Source organism: Denticeps clupeoides, chromosome 1 (genome assembly GCF_900700375.1).
Source record: "Denticeps clupeoides chromosome 1, fDenClu1.1, whole genome shotgun sequence".
NCBI classification, from domain to species: Eukaryota; Metazoa; Chordata; class Actinopteri; order Clupeiformes; family Denticipitidae; genus Denticeps; species Denticeps clupeoides.
The window spans coordinates 33,618,857-33,631,589 of NC_041707.1; the positions used below are offsets into that span (position 1 = coordinate 33,618,857).

Consider the following 12,733-nt stretch of genomic DNA (forward strand, 5'->3'; position numbering starts at 1 on the left):
AAATAAATCGCATATGACAAAGCTCAAACGTGAGATGAACATTATCGAGGGAGGTTTAAAAACTGAAGTGACCTTGACATCAGAAGGCTCCAGTGAGGATCGAACTCACGACCCCTGGTTTACAAGACCAGTGCTCTGGCCACTGAGCTATGAAGCCATTGTTCAAATTTTTCTGACTTGGACTATATTACTTGTTAAGGAAAACTAGTGAAATTCAAGAGATGGTTTTTATGACTCAAGTTCTAAATCTAAAGTGAGAAAAGTATTTGAAGGCTTCAGTGAGGTTCAAACTCACGACCCCTGATATACAAGAGCAGTGCTCTTGCCACTGAGCTATGAAGCCCTTAAAAAGGGTTTTACACACTCCTTTGTTACTTAGTAAATATTTACATTTGGATAAGTAGTCTAGTTCCTTGACTATTGTATTTATTGGTGACACAGAAAATGTTCAACAATTATTTTTACATTCATGCCATCAAAAGAGCAAATGGAATGAGGAAGAAGTCATTTCTCTCAACTGCTACAGTCAAGTCAACTCTTCTTTAAAAATAAGTCAAATATGACAAGGCTCAAATGTGAGATGAACATTATCGAGGAGGTTTAAAAACAGAAGTGACATTAACATCAGAAGGCTCCAGTGAGGATCGAACTCACGACCCCTGGTTTACAAGACCAGTGCTCTGTCCACTGAGCTATGAAGCCATTGTTCACATTTTTCTGACTTGGATCGAGCATCCAATTTGTGATTCGTTGCGTTAAAGACCATAGCCCAAAGTACTGAAGCCACTTTTCAAATTTGTCTTAATTTTTGCTTCGCGTTCAACTATATTACTTGTTTTGGACAACTAGTGAAATTCAAGAGATGGTTTTTATGACTTAAGTTCTACATCTAAAGTGACAAAAGCATTTGAAGGCTTCAGTGAGGTTCGAACTCACGACCCCTGGTTTACGAGACCAGTGCTCTTGCCACTGAGCTATGAAGCCCTTAAAAAGGGTTTTTACACACTCCTTTGTTAATTAGTCAATTTTACATTTGGATAAGTAGTCTAGTTCTTGACTATTGGATTTATTGGTGACCCAGAAAATGTTCCACCAATTTTTTTTACATTCATGCCGTCAAAAGAGCAAATGGAATGAGGAAGAAGTCATTTCTCTCAACAGCTAGAGTCAAGTCAACTCTTCTTTAAAAATAAGTCACATATGACAAAGCTCAAACGTGAGATGAACATTATCGAGGTAGGTTTAAAAACTGAAGTGACCTTAACATCAGAAGGCTCCAGTGAGGATCGAACTCACGACCCCTGGTTTACAAGACCAGTGCTCTGGCCACTGAGCTATGAAGCCCTTAAAATGGGGTTTACTTACTCCTTTGTTATTTAGTCAATATTACATTATGGATAACTAGTCTAGTTCTTGACTATTGTATTTATTGGTGACCCAGAAAATGTTCCACCAATTATTTTTACATTCATGCCGTCAAAAGAGCAAATGGAATGAGGAAGAAGTCATTTCTCTCAACAGCTAGAGTCAAGTCAACTCTTCTTTAAAAATAAGTCACATATGACAAAGCTCAAATGTGAGATGAACATTATCGAGGGAGGTTTAAAAACTGAAGTGACCTTGACATCAGAAGGCTCCAGTGAGGATCAAACTCACGACCCCTGGTTTACAAGACCAGTGCTCTGTCCACTGAGCTATGAAGCCATTGTTCACATTTTTCTGACTTGGATCGAGCATCCAATTTGTGATTCGTTGCGTTAAAGACCATAGCCCTAAGTACTGAAGCCACTTTTCAAATTTGTCTTAACTTTGCTGTGCGTTCAACTATATTACTTGTTTTGGACAACTAGTGAAATTCAAGAGATGGTTTTTATGACTCAATGTTCTACATCTAAAGTGACAAAGTATTTGAAGGCTTCAGTGAGGTTCGAACTCACGACCCCTGGTTTACGAGACCAGTGCTCTTGCCACTGAGCTATGAAGCCCTTAAAAAGGGTTTTACACACTCCTTTGTTAATTAGTCAATTTTACATTTGGATAAGTAGTCTAGTTCTTGACTATTGGATTTATTGGTGACCCAGAAAATGTTCCACCAATTTTTTTTACATTCATGGCCGTCAAAAGAGCAAATGGAATGAGGAAGAAGTCATTTCTCTCAACAGCTAGAGTCAAGTCAACTCTTCTTTAAAAATAAGTCACATATGACAAAGCTCAAACGTGAGATGAACATTATCGAGGGAGGTTTAAAAACTGAAGTGACCTTAACATCAGAAGGCTCCAGTGAGGATCGAACTCACGACCCCTGGTTTACAAGACCAGTGCTCTGTCCACTGAGCTATGAAGCCATTGCTCACATTTTTCTGACTTGGATCGAGCATCCAATTTGTGATTCGTTGCGTTAAAGACCATAGCCCTAAGTACTGAAGCCACTTTTCAAATTTGTCTTAACTTTGCTGTGCGTTCAACTATATTACCTTGTTTTGGACAACTAGTGAAATTCAAGAGATGGTTTTTATGACTCAAGTTCTACATCTAAAGTGACAAAAGCATTTGAAGGCTTCAGTGAGGTTCGAACTCACGACCCCTGGTTTACGAGACCAGTGCTCTTGCCACTGAGCTATGAAGCCCTTAAAAAGGGTTTTACACACTCCTTTGTTAATTAGTCAATTTTACATTTGGATAAGTAGTCTAGTTCTTGACTATTGGATTTACTGGTGACCCAGAAAATGTTCCACCAATTTTTTTTACATTCATGCCGTCAAAAGAGCAAATGGAATGAGGAAGAAGTCATTTCTCTCAACAGCTAGAGTCAAGTCAACTCTTCTTTAAAAATAAGTCACATATGACAAAGCTCAAACGTGAGATGAACATTATCGAGGGAGGTTTAAAAACTGAAGTGACCTTGACATCAGAAGGCTCCAGTGAGGATCGAACTCACGACCCCTGGTTTACAAGACCAGTGCTCTGGCCACTGAGCTATGAAGCCATTGTTCAAATTTTTCTGACTTGGACTATATTACTTGTTAAGGAAAACTAGTGAAATTCAAGAGATGGTTTTTATGACTCAAGTTCTAAATCTAAAGTGAGAAAAGTATTTGAAGGCTTCAGTGAGGTTCAAACTCACGACCCCTGATATACAAGAGCAGTGCTCTTGCCACTGAGCTATGGAGCCCTTAAAGTAGGTTTTACACACTCCTTTGTTACTTAGTCAATATTACATTTGGATAAGTAGTCTAGTTCTTGACTATTGTATTTATTGGTGACCCAGAAAATGTTCAACCAATTTTTTTTACATTCATGCCATCAAAAGAGCAATGGAATGAGGAAGAAGTCATTTCTCTCAACTGCTACAGTCAAGTCAACTCTTCTTTAAAAATAAGTCACATATGACAAGGCTCAAATGTGAGATGAACATTATCGAGGAGGTTTAAAAACAGAAGTGACATTAACATCAGAAGGCTCCAGTGAGGATCGAACTCACGACCCCTGGTTTACAAGACCAGTGCTCTGTCCACTGAGCTATGAAGCCATTGTTCACATTTTTCTGACTTTGGATCGAGCATCCAATTTGTGATTCGTTGCGTTAAAGACCATAGCCCTAAGTACTGAAGCCACTTTTCAAATTTGTCTTAACTTTGCTGTGCGTTCAACTATATTACTTGTTTTGGACAACTAGTGAAATTCAAGAGATGGTTTTTATGACTCAAGTTCTACATCTAAAGTGACAAAAGCATTTGAAGGCTTCAGTGAGGTTCGAACTCACGACCCCTGGTTTACGAGACCAGTGCTCTTGCCACTGAGCTATGAAGCCCTTAAAAAGGGTTTTACACACTCCTTTGTTATTAGTCAATTTTACATTTGGATAAGTAGTCTAGTTCTTGACTATTGGATTTATTGGTGACCCAGAAAATGTTGCACCAATTTTTTTTACATTCATGCCGTCAAAAGAGCAAATGGAATGAGGAAGAAGTCATTTCTCTCAACAGCTAGAGTCAAGTCAACTCTTCTTTAAAAATAAGTCACATATGACAAAGCTCAAACGTGAGATGAACATTATCGAGGGAGGTTTAAAAACTGAAGTGACCTTAACATCAGAAGGCTCCAGTGAGGATCGAACTCACGAACCCTGGTTTACAAGACCAGTGCTCTGGCCACTGAGCTATGAAGCCCTTAAAATGGGGTTTACTTACTCCTTTGTTACTTAGTCAATATTACATTTGGATAACTAGTCTAGTTCTTGACTATTGTATTTATTGGTGACCCAGAAAATGTTCCACCAATTATTTTTACATTCATGCCGTCAAAAGAGCAAATGGAATGAGGAAGAAGTCATTTCTCTCAACAGCTAGAGTCAAGTCAACTCTTCTTTAAAAATAAGTCACATATGACAAAGCTCAAACGTGAGATGAACATTATCGAGGGAGGTTTAAAAACTGAAGTGACCTTAACATCAGAAGGCTCCAGTGAGGATCGAACTCACGACCCCTGGTTTCCAAGACCAGTGCTCTGTCCACTGAGCTATGAAGCCATTGTGCACATTTTTCTGACTTGGATCGAGCATCCAATTTGTGATTCGTTGCGTTAAAGACCATAGCCCTAAGTACTGAAGCCACTTTTCAAATTTGTCTTAACTTTAATGTGCGTTCAACTATATTACTTGTTTTGGACAACTAGTGAAATTCAAGAGATGGTTTTTATGACTCATGTTCTACATCTAAAGTGACAAAAGTATTTCAAGACTTCAGTGAGGTTCGAACTCACGACCCCTGGTTTACGAGACCAGTGCTCTTGCCACTGAGCTATGAAGCCCTTAAAAAGGGTTTTACACACTCCTTTGTTAGTTAGTCAATATTACATTTGGATAAGTAGTCTAGTTCTTGACTATTGGATTTATTGGTGACCCAGAAAATGTTCCACCAATTTTTTTTACATTCATGCCGTCAAAAGAGCAAATGGAATGAAGAAGAAGTCATTTCTCTCAACAGCTAGAGTCAAGTCAACTCTTCTTTAAAAATAAGTCACATATGACAAAGCTCAAACGTGAGATGAACATTATCGAGGGAGGTTTAAAAAACTGAAGTGACCTTAACATCAGAAGGCTCCAGTGAGGATCGAACTCACGACCCCTGGTTTACAAGACCAGTGCTCTGTCCACTGAGCTATGAAGACATTGCTCACATTTTTCTGATTTGGATCGAGCATCCAATTTGTGATTCGTTGCGTTAAAGACCATAGCCCTAAGTACTGAAGCCACTTTTCAAATTTGTCTTAACTTTGCTGTGCGTTCAACTATATTACTTGTTTTGGACAACTAGTGAAATTCAAGAGATGGTTTTTATGACTCAAGTTCTACATCTAAAGTGACAAAAGCATTTGAAGGCTTCAGTGAGGTTCGAACTCACGACCCCTGGTTTACGAGACCAGTGCTCTTGCCACTAAGCTATGAAGCCCTTAAAAAGTGTTTTCCACACTCCTTTGTTAATTAGTCAATTTTACATTTGGATAATTAGTCTAGTTCTTGACTATTGGATTTATTGGTGACCCAGAAAATGTTCCACCAATTTTTTTTACATTCATGCCGTCAAAAGAGCAAATGGAATGAGGAAGAAGTCATTTCTCTCAACAGCTAGAGTCAAGTCAACTCTTCTTTAAAAGTAAGTCACATATGACAAAGCTCAAACGTGAGATGAACATTATCGAGGGAGGTTTAAAAACTCAAGCGACCTTGACATCAGAAGACTCCAGTGAGGATCGAACTCACGACCCCTGGTTTACAAGACCAGTGCTCTGGCCACTGAGCTATGAAGCCCTTAAAATGAGGTTTACTTACTCCTTTGTTACTTAGTCAATATTACATTTGGATAACTAGTCTAGTTCTTGACTATTGTATTTATTGGTGACCCAGAAAATGTTCCACCAATTTTTTTACATTCATGCCGTCAAAAGAGCAAATGGAATGAAGAAGAAGTTCATTTCTCTCAACAGCTACAGTCAATGTCAACTCTTCTTTAAAAATAAGTCAAATATGACCAGTGCTCTTGCCACTGAGCTATGAAGCCCTTAAAAAGGGTTTTACACACTCCTTTGTTAGTCAATTTTACATTTGGATAATTAGTCTAGTTCTTGACTATTGGATTTATTGGTGACCCAGAAAATGTTCCACCAATTTTTTTTACATTCATGCCATCAAAAGAGCAAATGGAATGAGGAAGAAGTCATTTCTCTCAACTGCTACAGTCAAGTCAACTCTTCTTTAAAAATAAGTCAAATATGACAAGGCTCAAATGTGAGATGAACATTATCGAGGAGGTTTAAAAAACAGAAGTGACATTAACATCAGAAGGCTCCAGTGAGGATCGAACTCACGACCCCCTGGTTTACAAGACCAGTGCTCTGTCCACTGAGCTATGAAACCATTGTTCACATTTTTCTGACTTGGATCGAGCATCCAATTTGTGATTCGTTGCGTTAAAGACCATAGCCCCAAGTACTGAAGCCACTTTTCAAATTTGTCTTAACTTTGCTGTGCGTTCAACTATATTATTTGTTTTGGACAACTAGTGAAATTCAAGAGATGGTTTTTATGACTCAAGTTCTACATCTAAAGTGACAAAAGCATTTGAAGGCTTCAGTGAGGTTCGAACTCACGACCCCTGGTTTACAGAGACCAGTGCTCTGGCCACTGAGCTATGAAGCCCTTAAAATGAGGTTTACTTACTCCTTTGTTACTTAGTCAATATTACATTTGGATAATTAGTCTAGTTCTTGACTATTGGATTTATTGGTGACCCAGAAAATGTTCCACCCATTTTTTTTTACATTCATGCCGTCAAAAGAGCAAATGGAATGAGGAAGAAGTCATTTCTCTTACCTGCTACAGTCAAGTTAACTCTTCTTTAAAAATAAGTCACATATGACAAAGCTCAAACGTGAGATGAACATTATCGAGGGAGGTTTAAAAACTGAAGTGACCTTAACATCAGAAGGCTCCAGTGAGGATCGAACTCACGACCCCTGGTTTACGAGACCAGTGCTCTTGCCACTGAGCTATGAAGCCCTTAAAAAGGGTTTTACACACTCCTTTGTTAGTTAGTCAATATTACATTTGGATAAGTAGTCTAGTTCTTGACTATTGGATTTATTGGTGACCCAGAAAATGTTCCCACCAATTTTTTTTACATTCATGCCGTCAAAAGAGCAAATGGAATGAGGAAGAAGTCATTTCTCTCAACAGCTAGAGTCAAGTCAACTCTTCTTTAAAAAATAAGTCACATATGACAAAGCTCAAATGTGAGATGAACATTATCGAGGGAGGTTTAAAACTGAAGTGACCTTAACATCAGAAGGCTCCAGTGAGGATCGAACTCACGACCCCTGGTTTACAAGACCAGTGCTCTGGCCACTGAGCTATGAAGCCATTGTTCACATTTTTCTGACTTGGATCGAGCATCCAATTTGTGATTCGTTGCGTTAAAGACCATAGCCCTAAGTACTGAAGCCACTTTTCAAATTTGTCTTAACTTTGCTGTGCGTTCAACTATATTACTTGTTTTGGACAACTAGTGAAATTCAAGAGATGGTTTTTATGACTCAAGTTCTACATCTAAAGTGACAAAAGCATTTGAAGGCTTCAGTGAGGTTCGAACTCACGACCCCTGGTTTACGAGACCAGTGCTCTTGCCACTGAGCTATAAAGCCCTTAAAAAAGGTTTTACACACTCCTTTGTTAATTAGTCAATTTTACATTTGGATAAGTAGTCCAGTTCTTGACTATTGGATTTATTGGTGACCCAGAAAATGTTCAACCAATTTTTTTTACATTCATGCCGTCAAAAGAGCAAATGGAATGAGGAAGAAGTCATTTCTCTCAACAGCTAGAGTGAAGTCAACTGTTCTTTAAAAATAAGTCACATATGACAAAGCTCAAACGTGAGATGAACATTATCGAGGGAGGTTTAAAAACTGAAGTGACCCTGACATCAGAAGGCTCCAGTGAGGATCGAACTCACGACCCCTGGATTACAAGACCAGTGCTCTGGCCACTGAGCTATGAAGCCATTGTTCACAATTTTCTGACTTGGACTATATTACTTGTTTAGGATAACTAGTGAAATTCAAGAGACGGTTTTTATGACTCAAGTTCTAAATCTAAAGTGAGAAAAGTATTTGAAGGCTTCAGTGAGGTTTGAACTCACGACCCCTGGTTTACGAGACCAGTGCTCTTGCCACTGAGCTATGGAGCCCTTAAACTGGGTTTTACACACTCCTTTTTGACTTAGTGAAACTTACATTTGGATAAGTAGTCTAGTTCTTGACTATTGGATTTATTGGTGACCCAGAAAATGTTCAACCAATTTTTTTTACATCAATGCCGTCAAAAGAGCAAATGGAATGAGGAAGAAGTCATTTCTCTCAACTGCTAGAGTCAAGTCAACTCTTCTTTAAAAATAAGTCACGTATGACAAAGCTCAAACGTGAGATGAACATTATCGAGGGAGGTTTAAAAACTGAAGTGACCTTAACATCAGAAGGCTCCAGTGAGGATCGAACTCATGACCCCTGGTTTACAAGACCAGTGCTCTGGCCACTGAGCTATGAAGCCCTTAAAATGTGTTTTACTCACTCCTTTGTTACTTAGTCAATATTACATTTGGATAACTAGTCTAGTTCTTGACTATTGTAATTATTGGTGACCCAGAAAATGTTCCACCAATTTTTTTTACATTCATGCCATCAAAAGAGCAAATGGAATGAGGAAGAAGTCATTTCTCTCAACAGCTAGAGTCAAGTCAACTCTTCTTTAAAAATAAGTCACATATGACAAAGCTAAAACGTGAGATGAACATTATCGTGGGAGGTTTAAAAACTGAAATGACCTTAACACCAGAAGGCTCCAGTGAGGATCGAGCTCACGACCCCTGGTTTTCAAGACCAGTGCTCCGGCCACTGAGCTATGAAGCCATTGTTCACATTTCTTTTTTTACTTGGACTATATTACTTGTTTAGGATAACTAGTGAAATTCAAGAGATGGTTTTTATGACTCAAGTTCTAAATCTAAAGTGAGAAAAGTATTTGAAGGCTTCAGGGAGGTTCGAACTCACGACCCCTGGTTTACGAGACCAGTGCTCTTGCCACTGAGCTATGAAGCCCTTAAACTGGGTTTTACACACTCCTTTTTGACTTAGTCAAACTTACATTTGGATAACTAGTCTAGTTCTTGACTATTGGATTTATTGGTGACCCAGAAAATGTTCCTCCAATTTTTTTTTACATTCATGCCGTCAAAAGAGCAAATGGAATGAAGAAGAAGTCATTTCTCTCAACTGCTACAGTCAAGTCAACTCTTCTTTAAAAATAAGTCACATATGACAAAGCTCAAACGTGAGCTGAACATTATCGAGGGAGGTTTAAAAACTGAAGTGACCATAACATCAGAAGGCTTCAGTGAGGATCGAACTCACGACCCCTGGTTTACAAGACCAGTGCTCTGGCCACTGAGCTATGAAGCCATTGGTCACGTTTTTCTGACTTGGATTGAGGATCCAATTTGTGACTCGTTGCGTTAAAGAGCATGGCCCTATGTACTGAAGCAACTTTTCTAATTTGTCTTAACTTTACTGTACCTTGGACTATATTATTTGTTTTGGATAACTAGTGAAATTCAAAAGATGGTTTTCATCACTTAAGAGTTCAAAATACTAGTCTATTTTATGATACTAGTTCTCTGACCACTGATCTATAAATCCATGTTTAGCTTTAGCTTGATCTTGAAACATGTTATGTTTGGAACACTATTAAAAATTAAAACATTGGTTACAAAATATAAATTAGAAAGACATTTGAAGGCTCCAGTAAGGATGAAACTCATGACCTCTAGTTTACACATTCACATTTAGATTAACATTTACATACACTGTTATTCACTCAACATTATTTGAGGGAGGGTTTAAAAATGAAAGCTACCTTAACATCTAAAGGCTCCAATGAGGTTTCAACTCATGACACCTGGTCTATAAGCCTACACCTTTTGCTACTAGGTGATAAAACCACTGTTCAGATTTGTCTAATCTTTGCTATTACTTTTTTAGATAACTAGTGAAAATCAAGAGATTGTTTTCATGATTTAGGATTCAAAATCTAAAGTGACAATGATATTTGAATGCTCCCGCGAAATTCAAACTCACAATGCCCATTACTAGTGCTCTGACCACTGATCTATGAAGCCATTGATCGGCTTGATTTCACTGTACCTTGGAACATATTATGTTTGGAGAACTAGTAAAATTGAACACTTTGTTTTCATGACTTAGATTACAAAATACAAAGTGACAATGATATTTGAGGGCATCAGCAAGGTGCTTATGATGCCTGGCTTACAAGACCAGTGCTATTGCCAGGAATGAACTCAAAGCCTCTGGTTTCCAAGAGCAGGGCTCTGGCTATTGAGCAAATAAGCCACTACACTGCCTAATTACTTATCACTTAGGTAATTTTACATTTGAAAACTTACTCCGGCTCTGGACCATTGTTCATAGTAGTGAACTAGAAAGTCCTCCTCTAGTTCATATGTAACTCTGTCTAAACATAAACTGAACATCATTGAGGTTTTAAAAACTAAAGCAATTTTAACATCTAAAGTTTCACATTTTGGCCTCCAAAAAGCCCAAAACAATCAACCTCAACCTTGAGAGAGGACACTGAATTAATTAGTATGAAAAATACTGTGTGCCATACTTAACAAAAGAAGCTAACTGGGAAACATAATTTATTCTTTAAATCAGCAGTCGGTAGGGGGAACACACAGTGCAAATGTGTTTCTATATATAAACTATGCGGCGTTGGCAATGTGCCTCTGTGCACATGATCACACTGATAGATTAGACCAATCAGCAGGACATCTGGGCTCTAAATTTTTGAAGGCAGTGAGTGACATTCCACTAAACCACACCACAACCACTCTGCCTAGACTACTTGTTGCAGACAGATCAAACTCCTGGACCTTAATCCAATTGAGAATTTGTGGTCAATACTCAAAAGGACGGTGGACCTGGGTGGAACAAAAACCCACAAATTCTGACAAACTCCTAGCACTGATTATGAAGGAATGGGTTCTCATTAGTCAGGATTTGGCCCAGAAGTTAATGGACAGCATGCCAGCATACTCCAGTTCTGGACAAGTATTCAGGCTTTAACTTTAGGCTACAGGCTGTAAAATGTTAAGCTACAGACACTCTGCATTAAAAAAAAACTGATTCTAATTATCTGGGCAACATTCTCTAACAGCAGTCAAGCACCTGGATGGGGTTTCTGCACTCCAGGCCCAGTGACGGGAGTCCCACATGGCATCGAGTGACCTGCCGAATAAACCCACTGAGGAAAGTTGCCCTGACGAGGTCTGGTATGTCCGAAAGGGTCAGCCAAAGAATCTGCTGGGCCACCACTGTAGCAGCGCTCGCCTGAGAACGATAAATCTTCTCCAGCTGTGCCAAAGGAAACGACAGAGTTTGGAGGGGAGCACGGTTTTCAAAGTTTAGTTGAAGTACTTAAAAGAAACCACTGTAAATACTTGTGTCTCTGAGCTATCACAACATTCCTGTGGTTTTTGGACAGTAAAGTGTGATAATTAATATTCAGACAGGTAAAACACTGGTGGTAGGACAATCTGATGGGTGTTTCTGAGCTATCACAACATACTATAAAAATATGCTGCGGTAGGAAATTCTGCCAAGGTAGGACAATCCGACAGAACACCGGCCGCGTCCGCGCGGACAGAGGTCAGGACTAGGTCGTACCCCTGCAGCAGCATGGCTCGGCTGCATCTCCTCCTTCTCAGAAGAAAAAGACTCGAGTTCGTCGACCGCGACTCGCCCCAGCGCCGGCGACAGACTCATCCAAAAAAAAAAAAGTCAAACTTTTTTTGGAGCAGCTCGCTGAAACAACTAAACCCAAAACCTCCCACGCTCGGTGAAGCGCGGTACTGAACTGAGAGGGAGCTGACGACAACAGACGCTTTTATTGGGGGGCGTGGCCCCATCCCCGGCCCATAGGCGTGGTTAAAGGGGTCGTCAGCGGGGCACACAGAGACGTGGACTGAAAGGGAAGCAGAGGTTGCAGGTACAGTCCGCACACACTGCTTCCTTTCTCACCAAGGCGGTGGGTCAAATGCAGAGGACACCGCCGTGCTGACAATAACTTTCCTTTCACTCGGAGTAGCATGTGGTGAGGCCGGAATAGGAACAGATTACACAATGGTAGCATAACCAGTTTATACACAGACACCAAATCAAGTCAACTAAAATGTACAGGGAACCCCATTTTGCAATTGAATAATTCTAAAACTGGTTGAATTATTTCAATGGCCTTGGTATAACTAACTAGAGAAAATATGCACAGTAAAGTTTAAAATGTATTATTATAAACTTTTATTCACTCCTCAATCAGCCTGTACTAAACCTATGGTGTTAAAACTGATTTTATTATAGTAACAGGCATTGTAAATGAGGCATAAAACTGGCCTTGCTTACTAAATTAAACATGAAAACATACAGGTAAAAATCATGAGATGGAGAGTGTTAACATTACATGGTTTAATGTTAACACTCGTTACCAAGCCGGAGTTGAGACATCAAATCTTCCAAGTGCTACAACCCCAGCATCCAGAAAAAAGAACCGCGGTGACTGGAACATGTTCTTGGTGTCTGAGCGCTGCTACACATGCTGGTAGGTCTGAGA

General features: G+C 39.4%; 28 non-coding genes across 28 annotated transcripts; all 28 read right to left on the reverse strand.

Annotated features, from left to right (window-relative positions):
• Window positions 1-84: 84 nt before the first annotated feature.
• On the reverse strand, window positions 85-157 carry trnat-ugu (transfer RNA threonine (anticodon UGU)). Its single transcript has one exon. It is a non-coding gene; the product is annotated as a tRNA-Thr (tRNA).
• Window positions 158-270: 113 nt separating this feature from the next.
• Window positions 271-343, reverse strand: trnat-ugu (transfer RNA threonine (anticodon UGU)). Its single transcript has one exon. It is a non-coding gene; the product is annotated as a tRNA-Thr (tRNA).
• A 286-nt stretch (window positions 344-629) lies between these two features.
• Window positions 630-702, reverse strand: trnat-ugu (transfer RNA threonine (anticodon UGU)). The gene has a single exon. It is a non-coding gene; the product is annotated as a tRNA-Thr (tRNA).
• Window positions 703-911: 209 nt separating this feature from the next.
• Window positions 912-984, reverse strand: trnat-cgu (transfer RNA threonine (anticodon CGU)). The gene has a single exon. It is a non-coding gene; the product is annotated as a tRNA-Thr (tRNA).
• Window positions 985-1,271: 287 nt separating this feature from the next.
• On the reverse strand, window positions 1,272-1,344 carry trnat-ugu (transfer RNA threonine (anticodon UGU)). The gene has a single exon. It is a non-coding gene; the product is annotated as a tRNA-Thr (tRNA).
• Window positions 1,345-1,631: 287 nt separating this feature from the next.
• Window positions 1,632-1,704, reverse strand: trnat-ugu (transfer RNA threonine (anticodon UGU)). Its single transcript has one exon. It is a non-coding gene; the product is annotated as a tRNA-Thr (tRNA).
• Window positions 1,705-1,912: 208 nt separating this feature from the next.
• Window positions 1,913-1,985, reverse strand: trnat-cgu (transfer RNA threonine (anticodon CGU)). The gene has a single exon. It is a non-coding gene; the product is annotated as a tRNA-Thr (tRNA).
• Window positions 1,986-2,272: 287 nt separating this feature from the next.
• trnat-ugu (transfer RNA threonine (anticodon UGU)) lies at window positions 2,273-2,345 on the reverse strand. The gene has a single exon. It is a non-coding gene; the product is annotated as a tRNA-Thr (tRNA).
• Window positions 2,346-2,554: 209 nt separating this feature from the next.
• On the reverse strand, window positions 2,555-2,627 carry trnat-cgu (transfer RNA threonine (anticodon CGU)). Its single transcript has one exon. It is a non-coding gene; the product is annotated as a tRNA-Thr (tRNA).
• Window positions 2,628-2,913: 286 nt separating this feature from the next.
• trnat-ugu (transfer RNA threonine (anticodon UGU)) lies at window positions 2,914-2,986 on the reverse strand. Its single transcript has one exon. It is a non-coding gene; the product is annotated as a tRNA-Thr (tRNA).
• Window positions 2,987-3,456: 470 nt separating this feature from the next.
• On the reverse strand, window positions 3,457-3,529 carry trnat-ugu (transfer RNA threonine (anticodon UGU)). Its single transcript has one exon. It is a non-coding gene; the product is annotated as a tRNA-Thr (tRNA).
• Window positions 3,530-3,738: 209 nt separating this feature from the next.
• Window positions 3,739-3,811, reverse strand: trnat-cgu (transfer RNA threonine (anticodon CGU)). The gene has a single exon. It is a non-coding gene; the product is annotated as a tRNA-Thr (tRNA).
• A 285-nt stretch (window positions 3,812-4,096) lies between these two features.
• On the reverse strand, window positions 4,097-4,169 carry trnat-ugu (transfer RNA threonine (anticodon UGU)). Its single transcript has one exon. It is a non-coding gene; the product is annotated as a tRNA-Thr (tRNA).
• Window positions 4,170-4,455: 286 nt separating this feature from the next.
• On the reverse strand, window positions 4,456-4,528 carry trnap-ugg (transfer RNA proline (anticodon UGG)). The gene has a single exon. It is a non-coding gene; the product is annotated as a tRNA-Pro (tRNA).
• Window positions 4,529-4,736: 208 nt separating this feature from the next.
• trnat-cgu (transfer RNA threonine (anticodon CGU)) lies at window positions 4,737-4,809 on the reverse strand. Its single transcript has one exon. It is a non-coding gene; the product is annotated as a tRNA-Thr (tRNA).
• A 287-nt stretch (window positions 4,810-5,096) lies between these two features.
• On the reverse strand, window positions 5,097-5,169 carry trnat-ugu (transfer RNA threonine (anticodon UGU)). The gene has a single exon. It is a non-coding gene; the product is annotated as a tRNA-Thr (tRNA).
• A 208-nt stretch (window positions 5,170-5,377) lies between these two features.
• On the reverse strand, window positions 5,378-5,450 carry trnat-cgu (transfer RNA threonine (anticodon CGU)). The gene has a single exon. It is a non-coding gene; the product is annotated as a tRNA-Thr (tRNA).
• Window positions 5,451-5,736: 286 nt separating this feature from the next.
• trnat-ugu (transfer RNA threonine (anticodon UGU)) lies at window positions 5,737-5,809 on the reverse strand. Its single transcript has one exon. It is a non-coding gene; the product is annotated as a tRNA-Thr (tRNA).
• Window positions 5,810-6,341: 532 nt separating this feature from the next.
• On the reverse strand, window positions 6,342-6,415 carry trnat-ugu (transfer RNA threonine (anticodon UGU)). The gene has a single exon. It is a non-coding gene; the product is annotated as a tRNA-Thr (tRNA).
• A 569-nt stretch (window positions 6,416-6,984) lies between these two features.
• trnat-cgu (transfer RNA threonine (anticodon CGU)) lies at window positions 6,985-7,057 on the reverse strand. Its single transcript has one exon. It is a non-coding gene; the product is annotated as a tRNA-Thr (tRNA).
• Window positions 7,058-7,344: 287 nt separating this feature from the next.
• trnat-ugu (transfer RNA threonine (anticodon UGU)) lies at window positions 7,345-7,417 on the reverse strand. Its single transcript has one exon. It is a non-coding gene; the product is annotated as a tRNA-Thr (tRNA).
• Window positions 7,418-7,625: 208 nt separating this feature from the next.
• trnat-cgu (transfer RNA threonine (anticodon CGU)) lies at window positions 7,626-7,698 on the reverse strand. Its single transcript has one exon. It is a non-coding gene; the product is annotated as a tRNA-Thr (tRNA).
• A 286-nt stretch (window positions 7,699-7,984) lies between these two features.
• On the reverse strand, window positions 7,985-8,057 carry trnat-ugu (transfer RNA threonine (anticodon UGU)). Its single transcript has one exon. It is a non-coding gene; the product is annotated as a tRNA-Thr (tRNA).
• A 113-nt stretch (window positions 8,058-8,170) lies between these two features.
• Window positions 8,171-8,243, reverse strand: trnat-cgu (transfer RNA threonine (anticodon CGU)). Its single transcript has one exon. It is a non-coding gene; the product is annotated as a tRNA-Thr (tRNA).
• Window positions 8,244-8,529: 286 nt separating this feature from the next.
• On the reverse strand, window positions 8,530-8,602 carry trnat-ugu (transfer RNA threonine (anticodon UGU)). The gene has a single exon. It is a non-coding gene; the product is annotated as a tRNA-Thr (tRNA).
• Window positions 8,603-8,888: 286 nt separating this feature from the next.
• Window positions 8,889-8,961, reverse strand: trnas-uga (transfer RNA serine (anticodon UGA)). The gene has a single exon. It is a non-coding gene; the product is annotated as a tRNA-Ser (tRNA).
• A 116-nt stretch (window positions 8,962-9,077) lies between these two features.
• On the reverse strand, window positions 9,078-9,150 carry trnat-cgu (transfer RNA threonine (anticodon CGU)). Its single transcript has one exon. It is a non-coding gene; the product is annotated as a tRNA-Thr (tRNA).
• Window positions 9,151-9,437: 287 nt separating this feature from the next.
• trnat-ugu (transfer RNA threonine (anticodon UGU)) lies at window positions 9,438-9,510 on the reverse strand. Its single transcript has one exon. It is a non-coding gene; the product is annotated as a tRNA-Thr (tRNA).
• Window positions 9,511-12,733: the final 3,223 nt, after the last annotated feature.